Source organism: Pinus tabuliformis, chromosome 7, assembly GCF_031772625.1.
Source record: "Pinus tabuliformis cultivar Carrire ecotype Pingquan chromosome 7, CPIR1, whole genome shotgun sequence".
NCBI lineage: Eukaryota > Viridiplantae > Streptophyta > Pinopsida > Pinales > Pinaceae > Pinus > Pinus tabuliformis.
Genome location: NC_142293.1, coordinates 1,906,787,905 through 1,906,809,411, shown reverse-complemented (window position 1 = coordinate 1,906,809,411; position 21,507 = coordinate 1,906,787,905). Strand labels below are relative to the sequence as shown.

The window sequence follows — 21,507 nt, the reverse complement described above, 5'->3', positions numbered from 1 at the left end:
TTACAAATCATGAACATTTGCATTGCCATCAATTTTCTTGGCTCTGAGACATGACGAGGAGGAATTTGTCTTGGGGTTGGGCTTGCAAGATGAGGAAGAGGAGGAACCTCATTGAGGTTCTTAGTGCTAAATTATATTACTGGAAGGCTTCTTTTCTTGAATAAATTCCCTCCTTTTCTTGCTACTACATTGTGGATATAGAATATCATTCTCCATAACCATTTCCTACATCATTTCCCAAATTTTTTCACGGTTGATCACACCTCCACAGATCAATACTGCTAACCCTAGCCTTAACCCTACCCCTTTGGGGGAAAATTTACAAGAGAGGGTAATGCAAGAGGTAAAGAATAGCATCCCCTATTGGCAACATTACCCCATCCATATTGATGGGCCAAATTTTTTCTTTTTCTCTTATTCTTCTTCTTATTCTTCCTCTTTATTATCCTTGAGAATGCAAGCATGAGGAGGTGGAAGAGGTCGATCCGACGCAGAGAAGGAGGGGATGTTATAGACATTTTTGTGCCTTACAGCCTCGAGCATGAAATGTCCATAATCTAAGGGATCCAAAGTCCCTAAACATGTTGTTCCTACCCCTAGAGGAACAAGGCAAACTAACCACAACAATTCACAGAAGTTCTCCACCTGAAAACACTCAAAAACAAGCCAATTCTGGATCATGTCAACTGCTCCACTGAGCATCTGCGCTGAATGTCAACTGCTCCACTGTCTACCTGCGTTGAATGTCAACTCCAACAAAGGCTATCTGCGCTGAGCGAGTTTGGACATGTGGCAGAGTCATTCCTCAAGGTGTCAATGCCCAGGAAGCTTCCAAAATGACACTTGCATCAAGGAATTCGACTGGTGAAGAGTAAGAGGTTCCAAATCTCCAAGTGGAAGCAAGAACCTCCAAGTGGCCTCAAGAACTGAGAGAGGGAGAGTACACTAGTCAGATCTCAAGCTGACTCATCCTCTCTCCAAACATCTATATATGGATCTCTCCTCCATGGGATCAAAAGGGGGTTGGAATTGGGTAATTGCAAAGAATTGTTGTTGGTTTGTGGCTGGAAACATTGGGTGTGTAATGCTTTGAAGGGAGCTGAAGAAGGAATTCCATTCTGCTGGGAAGGAGATGCTGGATTGGAGCCCCATGGGTTGTATCTCTTCCTGAACCCTGTTACTTATCAATAAAGCTATCTTGATTCTTTCCTATATGCTGGTGTATTTTATATGATTGAATTAGTATATTTGATTTACTTCTAATCTTGAATCATTTATGAATATGCATATTTGCCTTTGTATTGTGTTCTTCTCTTGTCGCAAGTAGTTGTTCTGTTGTCACAGGTAGCTGTTCTCTTGTGATCTCGTGGGATTCAAGTAGTTGTTCTCTTGATCAAGCGAGGAGGCAAGTAGCTGTGGACACACAAAGAGAAGAGGATCTAGTTCGAGGGACAACCGGAAGACAACGGTAAGTCTGCCGATCTCCCCTCTTTCACATTTCATAAAGGAAGAAATCATAATAGGTGTATTCGTTTATTGCTAAGGCGTTGTCACACCTTAGGTGGATAGGATCGTCCTGCATAGGAATTTTTCCCCACAAAAAATTGGTGACTCCACTGGGGAAGAACTTGTTTATTCATTTCATTTGTGTTTCCGTCATTTTTTTACTTCATAGACTTGACAGCAACTATTGAACTGCATCTTTCCCGGATGCAAAGTAGAAAGTTGCTGCTTTGATCTAGTGGTTGGACTTGTCTATGATCTAAACTAGATCCACAAATGATTTGATGATCCTTGTGATAGTCTTTAGTACCCTATCAAAGCATCCCTCCGTTTATACCTTGCTTGTGTTTCTGATTTGGTTTGAAACAGTTGATTTTTGAGCATTTTGTGACCCAGAAACCAAGGGAAACGAGAGTTTCTCTTTCAGCGCAGGCACTGTGAAGGCAGTCTGCATTTCAACGCAGGTCCCGAAGGGGCTACATGCGCGAATGTCAAACTGACAGTGTTAGACCTGCATTGAACCAGTGTGGCCTTATGCAGCTCGGGTTCTTTGTCCTCTGTTGCCCTGTTTTGATCTCTGTTTTTGCAGCCTTTAACCAGCATAGGAGCGAGTCTGATAAGCCTTTTCTTTGCTTGAATTCCGCCTCATTTTTGTACAAAAAGACTGTAAGTGTTTTTATGTGTTTGTGGCGTCATTTACAGTTTTCCTTTGCATGAGTAAAGTAGTCATCCTGTAGCCTTTGATTCAGATCTGATTGAGAGTGATCTTAGAAGAGAGTTCATTGGTTGTTTTCAGATTGATTATAGTTTTACTTTTGCTTATTGGTTTGAATTTGTCTCTTTCAAAGTTTCAAAACAAGTCATTATTTCGAAAATCGCAAAGTGATTGTAATCTCTTCTACCCTTGTTGATTTCGAAGAAAAGTGAACTTGTTTGTATTGATCATTTTAAAAGCAAATTCAAAGTTGTACAAAAAGCTTTCTTTGTAGGCATTTATACTAAGAAAGTTAAAAACAAACACTTGCATTGTGCATTTTGCATTTGATAGTTTGCATGTTGGATTTAGGGAAAGTGCATTAGAGTGTGTTGATTTCTCTTTGAGAAAAGATAGTGTTATTCTTTTCCCTTGGTAGCTAGGATTCTCAAAGTTGAAAGATTGTAAAGCTTGCTTATCATCTTAGACTGCATTTAGGAATTTGTATCATACATCTCGTGGTGAACCTTGAAAGGCAAACTTTAAAAAGATGAACCTAAAATAAACTGAATGAACCTAACAACGCTTTGTAACATAACGCACAACATAGAGGTCTAGGCTAGAGACGTGTTCCGGCGTCGTTAAGCCTAGTGACTGTCGATCTCGAAGAAGGTGGGTGATTCCTCCTGAGAGACGGTAGCGCTAGTACAGATTGTGCTCCCACGTACCGTCGCGTATATATTGGGAGACCCCTATAGGCATATATCTTTTATCCTTAGGAAGCCGTGTCGACCGCCCTACTGATCGCAATGCAGTGAACACAGCATTCACGAAGATCGACCACCCGTACCATAAAAAGTATTCTGTGGTTTTGCGAAAAGTTTGGCACACCCTCTGCCTAGATCTCCATAGTAGTTTCTTTTGGCCTTTTTCAGATTCTATAACAGAAAAGTCAATCCGAGCATTTGTCACTTCGGGCTCGTTAAAACATCGAAGGAGACTAGAGTCATCTTTAGCTTTTTCTCGACTCTTTAAAACTGAAAAAGCAAGTTGTGTCTAAAGCGTCTAATAAAATTCATTCAATTCGGAAACACCAATTTCCCCTTTTTGTATTTTGGTTGATTGAGTAATCCGCAATCGTGGAAGAAAGTCAATTGAAACCCCGTCATTCGCGGAGGCTTACGAGTCAACCGTCTTTGTCTCCAGAATCGAAAACAGTACGGACAAAGCGAACTCGTTTAACCGGTTCAAAATCTCCCATCAAAGTTAGAACAAGTGTTCCAACTACATCCGAGATTCCGGTTACTCCAAACATTTCTGGAAACCCTGCCTCTATAGAAGAAGTTCAACAGCCACAGAAGGACAGTAATATTGATCCCAGTCTGGGGGCAAATACTTGTATAACTGAACCAGTTCCATCTGTAACCAGTCCAGAGAGTTTTGTTCCTCAAACAACTATCGCTGTCGAAACAACCCCTTCTTCGGCACCAGAAATATTTTACAGACCTGACGGTCTTCCTCTTCCACCTGGTTTGATTGCAATTGAAGAAATTGTAGAGGATCCGCAAGCAAGTACTCCAACCCATTTTGGAGTCGGGGTCACTCTATTTCCTTCATCAGAAGTTAATCCACCACAAGTGGAAGTTCCTGTAGAATCGCTAGGCAATCTATTGGATAGACTTAAAATGTCTGAACAACCGTAAACATCTACGACTGTGTCAAACGACACAGCGACAGTAGAAGCCCCTGCTGTCACTCCGACAATGTTTGCCGGCATACCATCTATCCCGAGTAGCTCACAACAGCTAGAAGGAGTCCACCAAGGGCCTATTTCGACAGTGTGGTCTGTTCCAGTTTGTTCATCCGGAATAATATGCGGCAACTCTTATGTTGAGACTCGCCAGATTGATCCATTTGGAGGTCAGTTTGGGCAATCCAGTCCCCAAGGACAATCAATCCCCTTGAGTTCCGGATTGCTACCGTATGGGGGGCAGTATGCCCTTTCATTACCCCCTCCGGGAGGGTATCCATACGGGAGTTCACAACAATATTCAGGTTATACTGGAATTACATCAAGTGGTTGGGTACCTATGCTACCTCAACAACCAAGGGTTGTATATTCTATGCAACAGTGTGTACCTATGATGAACATCCCAACCACACCGGCTATTGTAACAGTGTCACAAGTTCAAGCGATGCCTGTTGCATGTCAACCTCATATTTCTCAGGTTGTAATGCAACAGCCCCTTGACCATGGGTCATAACCACAATCGCCAACTGGTGGGGCGACATAGGTCCAAACGGGTACAATTACCCCACACCTTGGTGATCCGGATTTAAGCAGGAACGCAACAAATTACAGAGATAACCATATACACAAAGATGCAGCGGAAATAACACTTCATTTCATTAATGGAAAATACTGAAATATGCTTACAAACAGAAATGGAAATAAACTAGCTAGGGCGATGGTAGCTTATCTCTGAGAAGAGATGTGATGGCTACATGCCTCTGAATTGTGTTACAATGAGGCTCGAAGGCCTATTTATTGTTGAGAAACAATGGAAAAACCCTTAACATTCCAAAACCTAACCCTAGGAGATGAAACGCCACACTGTGGGCCCCGTTTGGGGGTAAGTTGGTACATCAACTTCCCGGGGTCGTAACTTTGGCATATGATCTCCGTTTGATGCGTACAATAGCTCATTAGAAAGATCTATCTGAGCACTATCATTGTTGGAACGGGCAACACTACCGGATTCCCCAAAAAACGTCGTTTAGGGCCTCAAAACGGCTCCGGAAGTTCAGGACCCGAAAAACTGCTAAAAATAGTAAGTTGTGCTACAATTAAGGAAACTGAAAATGCTGAGAAAGACAATGGTGGGGGTCCAGGTGGACTTGGCAGGTGGCCACCAATATCCACCTGGATCATTCCTCCCCCCTTAGGAAGCAATGGTCCCCATTGCGTTGAGCTCCTCCATGAGATGAGGAAACTTCTGCTGAACTTGTTCCCTGGTGAGCCACTTGCCCTGCTGAAGGAGTTGGCCCGCTTTGACAACTCGATACAGTTGGATATTCTGTTGGCGAGTGTTCTTGATCTGTGTGTCCATGATCCGATCAGTTGCAGCTTGTTCCATGCAATCTGGATTTAATTCTGTGGGTTTGAGCTGTTCTGCAATGTCGGATGTGTCTAGCAATGGTGGAAAGTATGGCCGAAGGCGGTCCACATTGAATACTGGGTGCAGGCCAAGGAATGGGGGAATGCTGAGCTCAAATGCATTGTCTCCCATAGCCTTAGTAATGGTGTAAGGACCATATCGGAGTGGTCTCAATTTCCGATAGGCTCCAGTAAGGCGTTCCTTTTGCAAATGCAACCAGACTTTGTCGCCCACCTGAAACTTGTGTGGCACCCGATGTTGATCATGTCGCTGCTTGTACTTGGCATTTGATTTCTCAAGAATGTCATGGACCTGCTGGCGAATATGTTGGATGCGCTCAATGAAGCTGGTGGCCTTATCTGTTTCGGACTGGACATGAGCTGAATTCATGTGAGTAGCTGCAAGTGGCATGGCCACATCAATGGGGCATAGTGGCTGGAATCCCAAACCCACCTGAAAAGGGCTATGGCCAGTGGAGCTGTGAAGAGCTCGGTTGTAGCTGTGCTGAACGTAGGGGAGGCTCTCGTCCCATGTGCGTGGATGCTTTGAGTTATACATGCGCAGAATGTGCACAATCATCCTATTGACAACCTCTGTCTGGCCATCAGTTTGAGGATGGAAGGCTGTGGACTTCGTGAGTTTGGTGTCCAGCATTGACCAGAGACTGGACCAAAAGGTGCTGAGAAACCGACTGTCCCGATCTGAGATGATAGACTGTGGGATCCCAAAGTGCACCCACACTCGTTCAAAGAAGAGTTTAGCAGTGGCTTCTGCTGTGATATTCTTCTTGCAGGCCATCATAATGGCCATCTTTGAGAACCTGTCGACGACCACAAAAACACAGTCATTTCCATGCTTAGTGGAAGGAAGGCCTGACATGTAATCCATGGAGATGGATTCCCAAGGTCGACTAGGGGTAGGCAACGGGGTATAGAGGCCTTGCTTCTTAATGGTCGGTTTGGCAATGGCACAGGCAGTACATGATCGGATGTACTTCCCAACATCCTGTCGAAGATTCGGCCAATAGAAATAGTTTTGCAGTACTGCCACTGTTTTCTCGAACCCGAAATGCCCAGCAGCCCGACTGTAGTGTGCTTCCCAAATCATCTTGGCACGCTCGCTTGAAGGAACACAAAGGTGACCGAGGTGGCATAATAGGGCATCTTGGAGGTGAAAATCTGCAACCTGCCGACCCTCCAAGAGTGTCTGGTATGTGTGGCCGAATTCTGGGTCGCTTTTGTAGAGAAGTGGCCAATCAGAAGTCTCGTGCCCACAAGAGTTGAGCACGGTGGTTAGCGCCATGATCGGTGGTCGACTGAGGCAATCTGCAACATTATTGGTGCTGCCCTTTTTATACTTGATATTCAAGTGAAACTGTTGCAGGTATGTAGACCACTTCTGATGGCGATCATTCTGCAATTTCCCTTGGGTCTGTATGAACTGCAGAGGTCGGTGGTCTGTGTGGATGACCGTTTCCTTCCCCAAAATGTAATGCTTCCATTGTCGGCAGGCCTGTACAATGGAATACATCTCTTTATCATAAGTGGGGTACTTCCGGACTGTGTCTGAAAGTGTTTCACTGTGATATGCCACTGGATGTCCATGTTGAGTAAGGACTGCCCCAATAGCATAGTCAGAGGCATCTGTCTCGACCTCAAATGGTTGTTGTAAATCTGGTAACGCGAGCACTGGTGCCGTGCAGAGGCGATCCTTCAACTCCATGAATGCCTTCTGTTGAGATTCAGACCAAAAGAATTTTGCTTTCGCCCCGCCCTTGGTGACTTGACTCAAGGGCCAAGAAATATGAGAAAATCCCAACACAAACCTGCGGTAGAAGTTGGCAAGACCTAGAAAGCTGCGGAGCTCTGTTAGAGTGGTTGGAGAGGGCCAATCCCGAATGACTTGGACCTTGGCTGGATCGACATGCACCCCCTGTTCATCAATGATGTATCCCAGATACTGAACCTCGGTCATGCCAAAAGTGCATTTCTCCAAATTGGCACATAGCTTGTGTTGCCGCAGTGTTTGGAGAACCTGTCGGATGTGGTGGAGGTGCTCTTCCCAACTCTGGCTGAAGATCAGAATGTCATCCAAGTATACTACTACAAAGGAGTTGGTGAATGGCCGCAAGATGTCATCCATTAGCCTCATAAAGGTTGCAGGAGCATTCGTCAATCCGAAAGGCATGACCAACCATTCGAAGAGGCCCTCCTTGGATTTGAAGGCAGTCTTCCACACATCTGAGGGTTCAATTGGTACCTGGTGATATCCTGACTTCAGATCGATCTTGCTGAAATATTTCGCCCCCTTTAGTTGGTCTAGGAGGTCATCAATCCGCGGGATCGGGTACCTATTACGGACAGTGATCTTGTTCAGCGCCCGATAGTCAATACAGAGTCTCCACGTCCCATCCTTCTTCTGTACCAACACTATCGGGCTCCCACAGGGCGAAGAACTCGGACGGATGTGACCTTTCTGCAGGAGCTCCTGAATCTGCCTCTTGATTTCATTGTTCTCCAGAACGGAGCGCCGATAAATTGGTCCATTGGGTAGCGGCGCACCTGGGGTCAGATCGATGGAGTGCTTGACTTGACAGTGCAGAGGAACCCCTGCCGGGGAGGTGAAGATGTCTTCGTACTCCTCCACAATCTTGTCCATCTGTAGCTGCCGTGCAGAGGGACCCCGTTTGGAGGCCGCGGCCACTGTCTTCTTCTTCCCTTGAGGGCGTATCATCAGGAAAACAAATTTCCTGGTTTTGGAAATGATCTTACTGCATTGTTTTGCAGTAATCAAAGAGATGGCGGCAGGTGGTGCTACCTCTGGTATCCTGAACAACTTATTTCCCAATGTAATAATAACAGCACGGGGCCTTGATTCATACACAGCATGTCGCTTCCACAAGTATGGTTGTCCTAGTAATACATCACAAACTTCAAGGGGAGCAATGTCACACAATACCTCATCCGTGAAGGGCTTGATGTTGTATGGAAGGCGACACTGCTGGCTCACGCGAAGATCTCGCCCTTGGTGAAGCCACCCAATGGTGTATGGTTGTGGATGTGCTGTGGTCGGTAAGCCCAACCGCTTCACGACCTCTGCCGAAATGAGGTTCTTTTGACTCCCGCTATCAACAATGAACTGTATCGGGGAGCCCTTTACCCACATCTGGGAGTGGAAGAGACGCTCCTCCTCCTCTGGATCTTCGGGTTCATTTTTCTGGATCTTTGCGGTAGCAACAGTGGCGCTGGGATCCGCATCAATGATCTGCTTCCCTTTTTCATACCCCTTATCGGGTTCTGACTCAGAGTCGGAACATGCATCTGATTCTGAAACCTTTAGCTCAGCCACCAGTGACTGCTTGGCCCGACACTCACTTGTGTTGTGAGTGGAGCTCTTATGGAACTCGCACCATTTTCCAGTGTCCTTTCTCGGCTTCGCGGCGTTGCTCTTTGCTTGCAGCTTCGGCTGGTTGTCTTGGGCTGTCCCGCCTTGGCTTTGTCCTTTGTTCTGTGGTTTAGGGGCACCTTTCCCCTGCTTTGGATTCGCAGATCCAAAGTCTCGCTTCTTTTGTTTAAACTTCTGCTCGACCTTGACGGCATACCGGTATGCTGCGCCGAGCGAGGGGATGTTTAGGAACTGTATTTCTTCCTGGATGTACTTGTGCAGGCAGCCACGGTATTTGAGTATCAAATGTTGCTCCGAATCCTTGATACCCAACTTTGTGCGAAGGGTATGGAAAAGATTGGTGAACTCCGGCACATCTTGGTCCCTTCCCTGCCGCAGCGTGGTCCACTTTATGTATTCATCCTCATAGCTTCCGACAGGGTAGTACTGCTCCTTGATGGCATCCCAGAACGAATCCCAGGTGGGTGCGGCTGAAAATAGTGAGCCAGTACTTTCATCCTTCTGCTCGCAGTAGGTTTCCCACCAGTCCTTGACGTGGGGGGCTGCTTTGAGAAGAGCAAAAACAATCTTTTCCCGACTCGAAAATTCATGAACAGAAAAATAACCCTCTAGCAGATTTAACCATTTATCTACGGAATCGGCGTCTATCTGACCCTCGAATATGGGGATTTCAAAATTAACTTGTACCTTAAAGGGTGTGGCGTTTCTAGAGGAGCTGCTGGAAGCCGATGCGTCGCTTCTGGGTAGCCGCTGAAGGATCTGCGCAAAGCTGTCCATCATCGCGTTCCGTTGTCGCTCGAGCGCTTCTTCGAGCAAGATTTTGATGGGATCTCCTGCCCCCTCGTCTTTCTTCTCGTCCGCCATGGGAGGCCGTCGGGATTTGCGAGGCTGGTCTTGCAAAGGTTCAACCAGTTCAAGCCCTAACTCCTTATATCCCGACCTTGTTGGGGACATGCAAAGAAAAACAGAGAAAAAGCAGACCGCTCTGATACCACTAATCCGGATTTAAACAGGAACGCAACAAATTACAGAGATAACCATATACACAAAGATGCAGCGGAAATAATACTTCATTTCATTAATGGAAAATACTGAAATATGCTTACAAACAGAAATGGAAATAAACTAGCTAGGGCGATGGTAGCTTATCTCTGAGAAGAGATGTGATGGCTACATGCCTCTGAACTGTGTTACAATGAGGCTCGAAGGCCTATTTATTGTTGAGAAACAATGGAAAAACCCTTAACATTCCAAAACCTAACCCTAGGAGATGAAACGCCACACTGTGGGCCCCGTTTGGGGGTAAGTTGGTACATCAACTTCCCGGGGTCGTAACTTTGGCATATGATCTCCGTTTGACGCGTACAATAGCTCATTAGAAAGATCTATCCGAGCACTATCATTGTTGGAATGGGCAACACCAGTCCATTCCATGGACTGGTGTTGCCCCTGGATTCCCCAAAAAACGTCGTTTAGGGCCTCAAAACGGCTCCGGAAGTTCAGGACCCGAAAAACTGCTAAAAATAGTAAGTTGTGCTACAATTAAGGAAACTGAAAATGCTGAGAAAGACAATGGTGGGGGTCCAGGTGGACTTGGCAGGTGGCCACCAATATCCACCTGGATCACTTGGTCCAACGGTTAGCATAACACAACAGAACATGGCTTCACAACCATGGCTAGTGCAATACCAACAACCATAATTCCACCAAGTGTACCAATGTTCTGAGCAGCAGATCTTTGCGAACAGTGGACAACCGTATATTCAAAACGGTCAAAACCAACCGCTTTACAGTGGTCAAGTCCACCAACCGTATCAGTCATACCAACATCAATTACATTATGCTGGTATGAAAAGGCCCACTGCTCAAGCGATTCCCTCGTACCCTGGTTATGCTTCGCCGAACCTGAATCAACAGTTACCATTCGTGGCAACTTTAGAGTTACCCGATTTACACCGGTTAACCAACGATCCGATTGCTTATGCCCCTTGGTGGCCAGCGATTCCTCACAAACTTCCATCTGACATTCCTAAATTCAATGGAAATCCAGGTGAAGACCCATCGAATCATGTGATGACTTTTCATCTATGGTGTTCATCAAACACCCTAAATGATGATTCGATAAGGCTTCGCCTTTTCCAGAGGACATTAACGGGTCCAGCGGCAAAATGGTATATTGGGTTACCTAGAGCCTCGTTCAACAATTTTAGCTCCCTAGCCACGACTTTCTTAACCCATTTTCAATTACCGATAAGGTATGAAACGGGAACAGAAATATTAACCAACTTCAAGCAGACAACTGCCACTCATATATCTGATCATATACATGAGTGGCGTCGTCGTCGTAGGATGGTGAAAACATACATTCCCGATCAGCTGTTAGCTGAATGGTTTATAAAGTCGTTACTTCCTGCTATAATGGAAGATGTGGCAAAAGGGGGAGTCGTAACAGAGGAGCAAGTTATTGCTCGTGCACAATATCTAGACTTAGTTTATACTCAGTCTGGCACGCTCTACGACAAAATACCCGACGCCCCTAGACCGGAATTTTCAATTCCTCCTCCTCCTAAATCCAATACTGACTCTCATGCTGGTGATGGCGTGATTGGCACGGCAAACACGAAATCGATAAAGGCTTCGTCTAAGAAAGTCCGTAAGAATTCGGAAGAAAATGCAAAAGAAGAAATTCTTGCTTCGGAAGTAAATGCCGTATCAGCAGATAAAGGAAAAGAAACCAATCAACCAGGAAGCAAGAAGAAGCAAAACAAAGGGAAGAAGAAGAAACAGGGTGAGTCATCTCCGGGAAAAACTTCTTCAAACCCTCCTGGGAAAGGGAAACCAAATTATCCATGTCAAATATGTGATGAGGAGGATCATTATACAAGGAATTGTCCATTCAAAGCTGAGTTGAAGAGTTTCTTTAAAAGTTCCCAAACCTCAGCTGTGTTAACTAATCCATTTCCCAACCCAGGTCAAAATCTGGTTGATAGTGGAAATGCTTCCCCGTCGCAAGTGCTTATGTTGTCGGTTTCAAAATAGCAAAATGATGCTTTGATTTCGACAAGGAACAAAGATTATGGGAATCCGCAGCTGTCGAACGACAAAGGTAAAGATCAACCAAGTAGTTCGACAACAACTTCGACAGAAGTTGTACCGGCAATCATTCCTGAATTAACAATAAAACTGCTAAATGGACTAGTACACAAGTCGACATTTAATCCTCGCGCCAGAGCGGCGCAGCATTATAACATAGTGGAAGATTTGGCCCAATCGCCATCCGCTATGTCGACTCTTGAGGTATTACAAAATTTCCCATCCCAAAGGCAGGCTTTGTTATCGGCTATTGGTGGGGTTGATCCTAAGGATTCCAATCTTGTATCCTTTGATCACAAAGGATACGATCCTCAGTTACCAGCTCAACTAGCTTTCCTTATTCAAGTGAAAGCCCTCAACAAAACTATTCACAGAACAATTATTGATGAGGGAGCATCTACATGTATTATGTCGATGAGTTGCTAGAAAACTTTAGGATCTCCAACCTTGTCGCGATCTTCGACGACATTAAAAGCCTTCGATGGAAGGACTTATACCCCGTAAGGTATCCTTAATAACTTGAAGGTTGAACTGGGAGGAAAAACAGTAGAAATTGATGTTGAGGTCATCGATGGGAATCTTGACTACAACATCCTACTGGGTAGACCATGGATCTATGCCATGGCAGCTGTTGTGTCGACTTATTTTAGGAAGATCACATTCCCATTTGAAGGAGGGATTATGGTCGTCGACCAACAGAACTTCCTCCCTAATGATTCACAAGTTACAGGAAGCATTCCCATGATCCATGAGAGAAACCATTCACTTCAAGACATCGGAGTAGGTCTACTGAAAGACCCCACAATGATGGGAACTTTCGCGCTTCCACCTCCTCTATACATAAGAAATATAGCATTAGTAGCAACCTGCAACATGATATCTTCCACGAAGGTCGCAAAAGACATGGATCATGCAATGGTTTTTCCCCCAAGCCCTATAGAAATATTGTAGCAATCAATGTTTCGAGCATGGGAGGCGAACCCAAATCAACGCTCGTCAAGCGTTTGGGTAGATAGGTCTAAAGAATATGGTACCCCATTAGATCCTTGGTCGAAAGTACATGGGACTGACGAAGGAATTCTACAATCAATGTTGATTGAAGGGGCACCATGGAATGATCACCACCATCGTTCCCTTCTTCCAGAATATGAAGAAGATACTCAACATGACCTTTATCACCCTTCAGTTTTTGAATTCCTATCAAATACTCTAAATACGGTGGATTCCGAGCGAAAATTATCCAATATTGAAGAAACTATAGCCATAAATATCTCGACTAAAACAAATATTGTAGAAAATATTTATGTCGGAAAAGGTTGTTCCCCTTCAGAACTGGAAATATATAACGCTCTTTTTCGCGAATTCAGAGATGTCTTTGCTTGGTCATATGATGAAATGCCAGGCATAGACTCGAGTATCGTTGAACATGAAATTAAAATGTATCCTGATGTCAAACCAGTAAGACAACGGCTTCGGCAGGTGCACCCCAAGAAAGCCGCTGCCATTAAAGCAGAAGTTGAAAAGCTCCTCCATGCTGGTTTCATCTACCCGGTTCCTCTAACCGATTGGGTATCGAATATTGTCCCTGTTATGAAGAAACAAGGGACAATCAGAGTGTGTGTCGATTATAGGGATGTAAACCAAGCTTGTCCAAAGGACAACTACCCTACACCCTTCATCGACCAGATAATTGATGAATGCGCCGGATGTGAAATCTTTTCATTTATGGATGGTTTTTCCGGGTATAATCAATTAAATATCCGCCCACAGGACCAGTCAAAGACTGCATTTATTTGTCCGTGGGGCACATTCGCTTATCGAAAATTACCCTTTGGTTTAAAGAACGCAGGGGCGATGTTTCAGAGGGCAATGAATTATGCCTTCCATGACATCAAGAACATCGTTCAACCTTATCTCGATGACCTTCCGGCTCATTCGCGAAAGCGGACTGATCATCCGCAGCATTTAAGAGCGATATTTCTACGTTGCCGACACTACAAGATAAGACTCAATCCGCACAAATGTGTGTTTTGCATCGGTTCTGGTCGTTTACTTGGATTTGTATTCTCTAAGGATGGGATTCGTCTCGACCCTTGCAACGTTCAGGCAATCATTAATTTGCCTCCACCTTCAAATTTGCTTCAGATTCAGAAACTCCAAGGGAAAGCAAACTTTCTGAGGAGGTTCATTCCAAATTGCGTAGAACTTGCTAAAGGTTATACTCATCTTTTGAAAAAGGATGTACCTTTCGTCTGGGACCAGGTGGCGCAAGCTTCCTTTGATTCTCTGAAAGATTTTCTAGTAAAAGCATCATTAATGTATGCCCCAGACTATCAAAGAGATTTTAACCTGTATCTGGCTGCAGTAGATACGACCATTGCGATGGTTTTAGTTCAAGAAGTCGATGGAATTGAACATCCTATATATTATTTAAGTAAAAACTTAAATGATACAGAAAGTAAATATTCTTATGTTGAAAAACTAGCGCTTGCAGCTGTTCAAGCGATTCAAAGATTTCGACATTATGTCCTCTTTCGGAAAACTACCATTTTGTCAGATTGCAACCCCATGACTTATATACTGTCACGACAGTTGCTGGGGGGCAAATATTCAAAATGGATAGCGATCCTTCAAGAGTTTGATCTGGAATTTGTAAAATCCAAATCAAAGAAAGCTCTAGTTTTCGCAGAATTATTATGCGACCTCCCATCGTCGTCCAACGATGAAACATCCGAAGAGTCAATCGTGGACGAAAGTTTGTTTCTGATATCTACAAGAAATGAGTGGTATGGAGATATCATAATTTATCTCCAAACCCAAAAATTCAGGCCTAACACCTCTCACTCTGAACAGAAACGTATACGATACCAAGCAAAAGACTACATGATCATCGGTGATACACTTTACCGTCGTGGTATCGATACAGTTCTGAGGAGGTGCCTAACCCATGAGGAGGCCGAAAAAGCCCTGAATGAGTGTCATTCAGGCACGTGTGGGGGGCATCAATCTGGATATGCAACAGCACAAAAAATCTTACGAGCAGGATACTTCTGGCCAACCATGTTCAAAGATTGCATAATCACAGTCAGAAGTTGCCATGCTTGTCAAATTTTTGATAGCAAAACCAGAAAACCACCCACACCTTTACAGCCAATAGTTGTTGTTGGGCCTTTCGCCAAATGGGGCATCGATTTCATGCAATGTAACCCCACCTCGACCGGGGGGCATGGGTATATTATAGTCGCTGTTGACTATTTTACCAAATGGGCCGAGGCGATGCATACATTGGATAACACTGGTGAAACAGCTGCCCTTTTCTTTTTCAATCATGTAGTCGCCAGGTTCGGCGTTCCACAGGCTATAGTTACAGATCATGGATCGCATTTTCGCAATCACATGATGGTCGAATTAGCTGCCAAGCTAGGGCTATCTCACGACAGCTCTACCCCGTATTATCCGCAAGCCAACGGACAAGTTGAAGCAATCAACAAGGTCCTGAAGCATATGTTGCAAAGGATGATCGGGGTTCATAAAAGAAGGTGGCACCTAATCCTGTATTTAGCCTTGTGGGCTTACCAAACGTCGGTAAAGAACGCAACCGGGTTCACACCTTTCCAACTGGTGTACGGCCTTGAAGCAGTCTTGCCAATCCAGTGTGAAATTTCGTCGCTTAAACTCGCAATTGATCTCCTCCCCAGAACTTCGGAAGAAGAGGCTCGTTTCTTGGAATTAATCCAACTGGATGAAACCCGTTGTGACGACACTTTGGCTAACGAAGCCCATAATAAACGAGTCAAGGTGCAGTTCGACAAAAATGTCAAACCCCTTGTCTTCTCAGAAGGTGATTTGGTCTTGCTTTATGACCAAGAATCTGATAAATTGGGAGCAGGTAAATTCAATTCCTTATGGATGGGCCCCTATATTGTTAAAAGGGTGTTAGCAAAAGGAGCCTACGAGTTAATGGATTATGACGGAATTCCACTGGCGCAGCCCCGCAACGGGTTGTACCTCAAGTGTTACTATGCTTAAATAGTAACCTGCATGCTTTTGTTGTATTTTGTTTTTGCTAAAGTATTTGTTCTGGTCGAGTGATCCACCTTTTTCATTTGTTGCAGATGTCAAACCTTCTGGAGACATCTGTTGGATATGCCGACGGAGCGAGTCGTAGTTCGCGGAACCTATCCTCCGCAACCTGGGCCATTTTTTATCCAAGCGGTGAGTTAGTAAGTTTCAGAGGTGTGTGTATTGGACAATCAACGAATAACATCACTGAGTATAGCGCGTTGATAGAACTACTCTCTGATGCCATCACCCGTGGCATACGCCGATTAATTGTCAGGCTAGACTCACAGCTCATAATACTATAGCTCAATGGTATAAATTCCGTTCGCAATCCAGCGATTTATCGCATGTTCCTAAGGGTTAAGATTTTGGAAAGACAATTTGATTCAATTCAATACCAGCATATTTCCAGAAACTTAAACACATTAACCGACTCATTAGCAAATTATGTGTTAGATAGACATTTGCGACATTTATAAAAAGAGACATCATCAATGATTGTACATATGGATCATATAACTCAACCAGAATAAAACTCGAAAATCAAAATATATATAAGCTTTTTATCGTTCATACATAATGTTCTATAACCAAGACAAAATCGGTCATATGACCCAAAAACTCAAAAATGCTAGGGGGCACCCTAGCCTACTGGTGCTCATGATAGCACATCACGGCCTGTGCAATCATGCGCAAGAGACGAGTCCATCGTCTAGGCACACCAGTAGTATGTCGCTGCAACTGTAAAGGTAACTCATCAATCCTCACATCGGGAATGCCGAGAGTAAGACTCTCAACCTGCTCCTGCACAACTGTAAGAGTCTCTGCCACATCAAGGTCGTGGCGAATAACCCTCTCAGCAGTCCCCCCTGCTGGGGTAGCAACTGGCGCTTTCGGGCGAGCTGCTGGACGAACAGGACCAACATCTGCATCCACACATGAGTTTGATTAAAGTCTTGATAGAATAAAGCACAAGGAAATTATAAATAAGAACAGTAAACAGTAATGTGGTCGAAGATTTTACCAATAGCGCCCCACTGTTCGCCATCTGGTAACACCAAATCCGGATCGCCTTGGAAATCCATGCCAACATATGGGTACTCGGAATAGACCATCTCCTGGCGCTCGAACCACCTGAAGAAGGTATCAGTGAAAGTAATCTGAGATTGACCAGCATGCCTAGACATGTGATCAACCCATCTCTGCATGCGTGGCTCGGTAGGAGAAGGCAAGTCGAGTGCGATATACTGAGGCTGCATCAGTGGTATTTTCTCCAAGGCAAAGGCAGTCAGAATAGAACCATACCAAAAGTTCTTCAGCTTCCCGTCCTTTAGCTTGGTCAATTGACTTTTCATCTGAGCAAGTACTGCATCACACCACTTGAATACTTTCGGTTGGAGACACTCCAAGGCGTGCTGCACATAAGATCTGTTGGCAACATGTAGAGATGCGCTACCAGCCATCCTACCGATGATATACAGAATGGACCTGAGAGACCTGTCAGTGATCTCACAGATAACAACCTTACCGTCTTTGCTCGGCTGGGAACCTTCCCTGCGATACTGGCGGACATAATCTCTCACGGAGTCATTCCCCCGGGCCGAACCTGACAAAGAAATGGGGGCACCCCGCCTTGACAACCTAGTCAAGAAGTAAATGTCCTCTATGGTCAAGGGGATGGAGTTTCCCCTAATCTGGAATACTTGGTTGATGGGATCCCAACCATCAAGCATATACTACAGCAAAGAGATCTGTGCTCTCATGCTAGAGATACGGAAAAACTTCAGCAGGCCACAGTTCCGCAATGCGTTCATGGTGACAGGGTCATGGAGGGAAATCATGTCCTCCTCTTCATGTTCTCGTTCTCGCCATGTAAGGGACATTTTGCTCAAAGATCCCTGCAAAACAAACAAGAGAAAGAGTAAGTTCCTAAATTTGATGAGAAACTGGAAAAATTTCATCAAAAACCTGTGCATAGAGCTGCTTTTCTGAGATCAACGCAGTTGGCAAGTGTCCTACATGCGTTGAAGGTCAAACTGCCTTAAGGCAGCCTGACATTCAGCGCAAGTTTCGAATGGACTGCCTGCGTTGATGCCAGAGCGCCCTAGAAAAACCCCAGGGGATCATGGGGACAGGAAAACAGGCACAAAATTGAAAAAGGAAACCATGAAAACAAAGAGCTAGGGTTTAGCTCCTACCTGGTCCAGACGACGCTGAAAATCGTCCGCAGAATCCCCCGGAATCAGCTGGTGAAAATCAAGGGGGAAGAGGCACCTCCAGAGCTCCAACAAACCAAGTTCAAATGAAATGCTAAAATGAGAGGTAAAAACACCTTTTAATGGCTTTTTACGAAATTCAAAGCGAAATATTAAGGTTATAATATCATTTTCATGCAAATGTTATTCATTTCTAACTAAGTTTGATGCAGCAATTAAGAATGCAGTACTATCCTTGAAAAGAGAAAACCTAGTTATGATAAAAATCAAAATTTGACTATATAATCGAGCAGTTTTAGCATAAAGTTTATGCTCGTTAAAAAATAAACGCAAGATCCGAGCAGTTTTAACGCGGTCTTCATGCTCGTTAAAAAATAAATATAAGCAGTGAGCAGAGTTTCCTCTAGTGTTTAAGCTCATTTTTAACTAAAAAATGAACCTATCCTGGTAAATAACCACTGTGAATGTAATTTATCAGCCGTTAAAGCCATGGTCGTGTTTGCACCTGCCACCTCCACTTTTCATTTGGCTGATCGTTCACCCCCATATGATTGTTTACCCATTTTGAGGAACAGCTGCGAAGAGTGATTTCACCTAGCCATCCTTGTGACACTGCCGTGATTGGAAAATTCCAACCTGTACCTGGAATCAGTTGCTATCCCTGTTTATCACTCGTTCCTCAAAAGACGAGTCTTCTTTAAGCTCTCTTCAATTGACTCGTAAAATATGAAAAGATTGCCGAGTTTTGGCCTTCCAGCTCGTTAAAGGACAGGAAGAGCTATCCCTCCTCTAGATTTTAATCTTTTTGGACCTGAGGGATTATTGCACAAAAAGGTCGAGCGCTTGTTTTATTCGGCTCGTTAAAGTTATCGAAAACTCATCCTTTCTATATTGTTTTATACTTTTTCGGACTTAAGGGATTAGATGACGAAAAAGGAATTTTGGAGTTGACTTTATGTACCTTTTCAGACTCTCTAAAAATGAAAAGGACCGAGTTATCCTTGTCGTTAGAATCGTTAAAATTGTTAAATAGCAACCAACTTGTCTTTAGACGAGAACGAGTTTCACTATCGCTAAGCTCGTTAAAACATAGCGATGGGCTTGCCCGAAGGGCAGGTTATAGAACAAGCATATGTTATCCTCCTCAAGCTTGACAAAAATAAAGAGGTACTGGTCAGCAATAACTCGGGAAAATTGGGAAATAATCAAGAAAACTTTGATGGTAGCAGGTCGCTCTTGAACATGTCACTTTTCCTCCGTACCACATTCGGGTTGGGTTGTTTCATTCACCGGTCACATCACCATGGTCTCGCCATACCATCCATATTTGGGGTAATGCTACCAATCCATCGCATCAGTGTCGCCATATGTTCAAGAGAAGTCGTTCAGAAAGAGTCAACCGGGTCCCATCCACTGCCATACATTATCCTTCATCCATTCATGACCGCCACCATGAATCATATGTCACAGATCGTTTTCACCTCCATTAAAATCATTAGCTCTGTTCCGTGTCACTGATGTGGGATTCATTAAGGCCCTCCTGTGACAGATCGCTTCTTGTCGACATCAGCTCATTATCCAGGAAGTTGATCTAGGAACACCCCCTTCAGTACTTTGAAGCTTGCATGCCTCAATGGCAAGTTTCTCACTTCCGGCGACAGGTATATATCAATGACCTTCGACCAGAAGATTTTGTGTGGTGTTCGACTCCAAGTCCTTTATTCACACCACGTGAATTGTACTGTAGTACGTTGAGGGTCATTATCATTATCGGTGATTCATCTCGCGCTTGTTAACGGTTTACATCATTGACCGGTAATCAAGTGATGTCTTTCCATGTTCGACTTCAGCGCAATTCTCACATGGATCGACTTGTACTTAGAGTGAAGATCGAACGAGTTTGAAGACCCCGGATCTAGTTTCATCCATCCGGGCTGCGATATATATTCAGGAAAAATAAAGACATTTGACATGTACATCATTGCAGCAGATGATCATCCTACTCAAAGGATGATAATTTCACCAAAATTATCAGTCTACCATCAGACGATCGTCTGTTCTACGTACAAAAAATGAATTTATAAAGCTGAGCATGGGAATGCCCGCCTCAGCTAGATCATGAAAGTAGTATGAATCATAATGTATTGTATTGTATTTTATTACAGGTCTCCTCCCAGCAGATGGATGAACTTCGGACCCTCCTGGATAAAGCATTTCACCCGATAAACGACCTCATACTTTAGGGGGCAACTGTTATAGACATTTTTGTGCCTTACAGCCTCGAGCATGAAATGTCCATAATCTAAGGGATCCAAAGTCCCTAAACATGTTGTTCCTACCCCTAGAGGAACAAGGCAAACTAACCACAGCAATTCACAGAAGTTCTCCACCTGAAAACACTCAAAAACAAGCCAATTTTGGATCATGTCAACTGCTCCACTAAGCATCTGCGTTGAATGTCAACTGCTCCACTGTCTACCTGCGTTGAATTTCAACTCCAACAAAGGCTACCTACGCTGAGCGAGTTTGGACATGTGGCAGAGTCATTCCTCAAGGTGTCAATGCCCAGGAAGCTTCCAAAATGACACTTGCATCAAGGAATTCGACTGGTGATGAGTAAGAGGTTCCAAATCTCCAAGTGGAAGCAAGAACCTCCAAGTGGACTCAAGAACTGAGAGAGGGAGAGGACACTAGTCAGATCTCAAGCTGACTCATCCTCTCTCCAAACATCTATATATGGATCTCTCCTCCATGGGATCAAAAGGGGGCTGGAATTGGGTAATTGCAAAGAATTGCTGTTGGTTTGTGGCTGGAAACATTGGGTGTGTAATGCTTTGAAGGGAGCTGAAGAAGGAATTCCATTCTGCTGGGAAGGAGATGCTGGATTGGAGCCCCATGGGTTGTATCTCTTCCTGAACCCTGTTACTTATCAATAAAGCTACCTTGATTCTTTCCTATATGCTGGTGTATTTTATATGATTGCATTAGTATATTTGATTTACTTCTAATCCTGAATCATTTATGAATATGTATATTTGCCTTTGTATTGTGTTCTTCTCTTGTCGCAAGTAGCTGTTCTCTTGTCACAGGTAGTTGTTCTCTTGTGATCTCGTGGGATTCAAGTAGCTGTTCTCTTGATCAAGCGAGGAGGCAAGTAGCTATGGACACACAAAGAGAAGAGGATCTAGTTCGAGGGACATCCGGAAGACAACGGTAAGTCTGCCGATCTCCCCTCTTTCACATTTCATAAAGGAAGAAATCATAATAGCTGTATTCGTTTGTTGCTAAGGCGCTGTCACACCTTAGGTGGATAGGATCGTCCTACATAGGCATTTTTCCCCACAACAGGGCAACAGGTGGGGTAGAGGAAGGAGAA

General features: G+C 44.3%; 1 pseudogene; it reads right to left on the bottom strand.

Moving 5' to 3' along the window:
* On the bottom strand, positions 1-543 carry LOC149256102 (uncharacterized; annotated as a pseudogene).
* Positions 544-21,507: the final 20,964 nt, after the last annotated feature.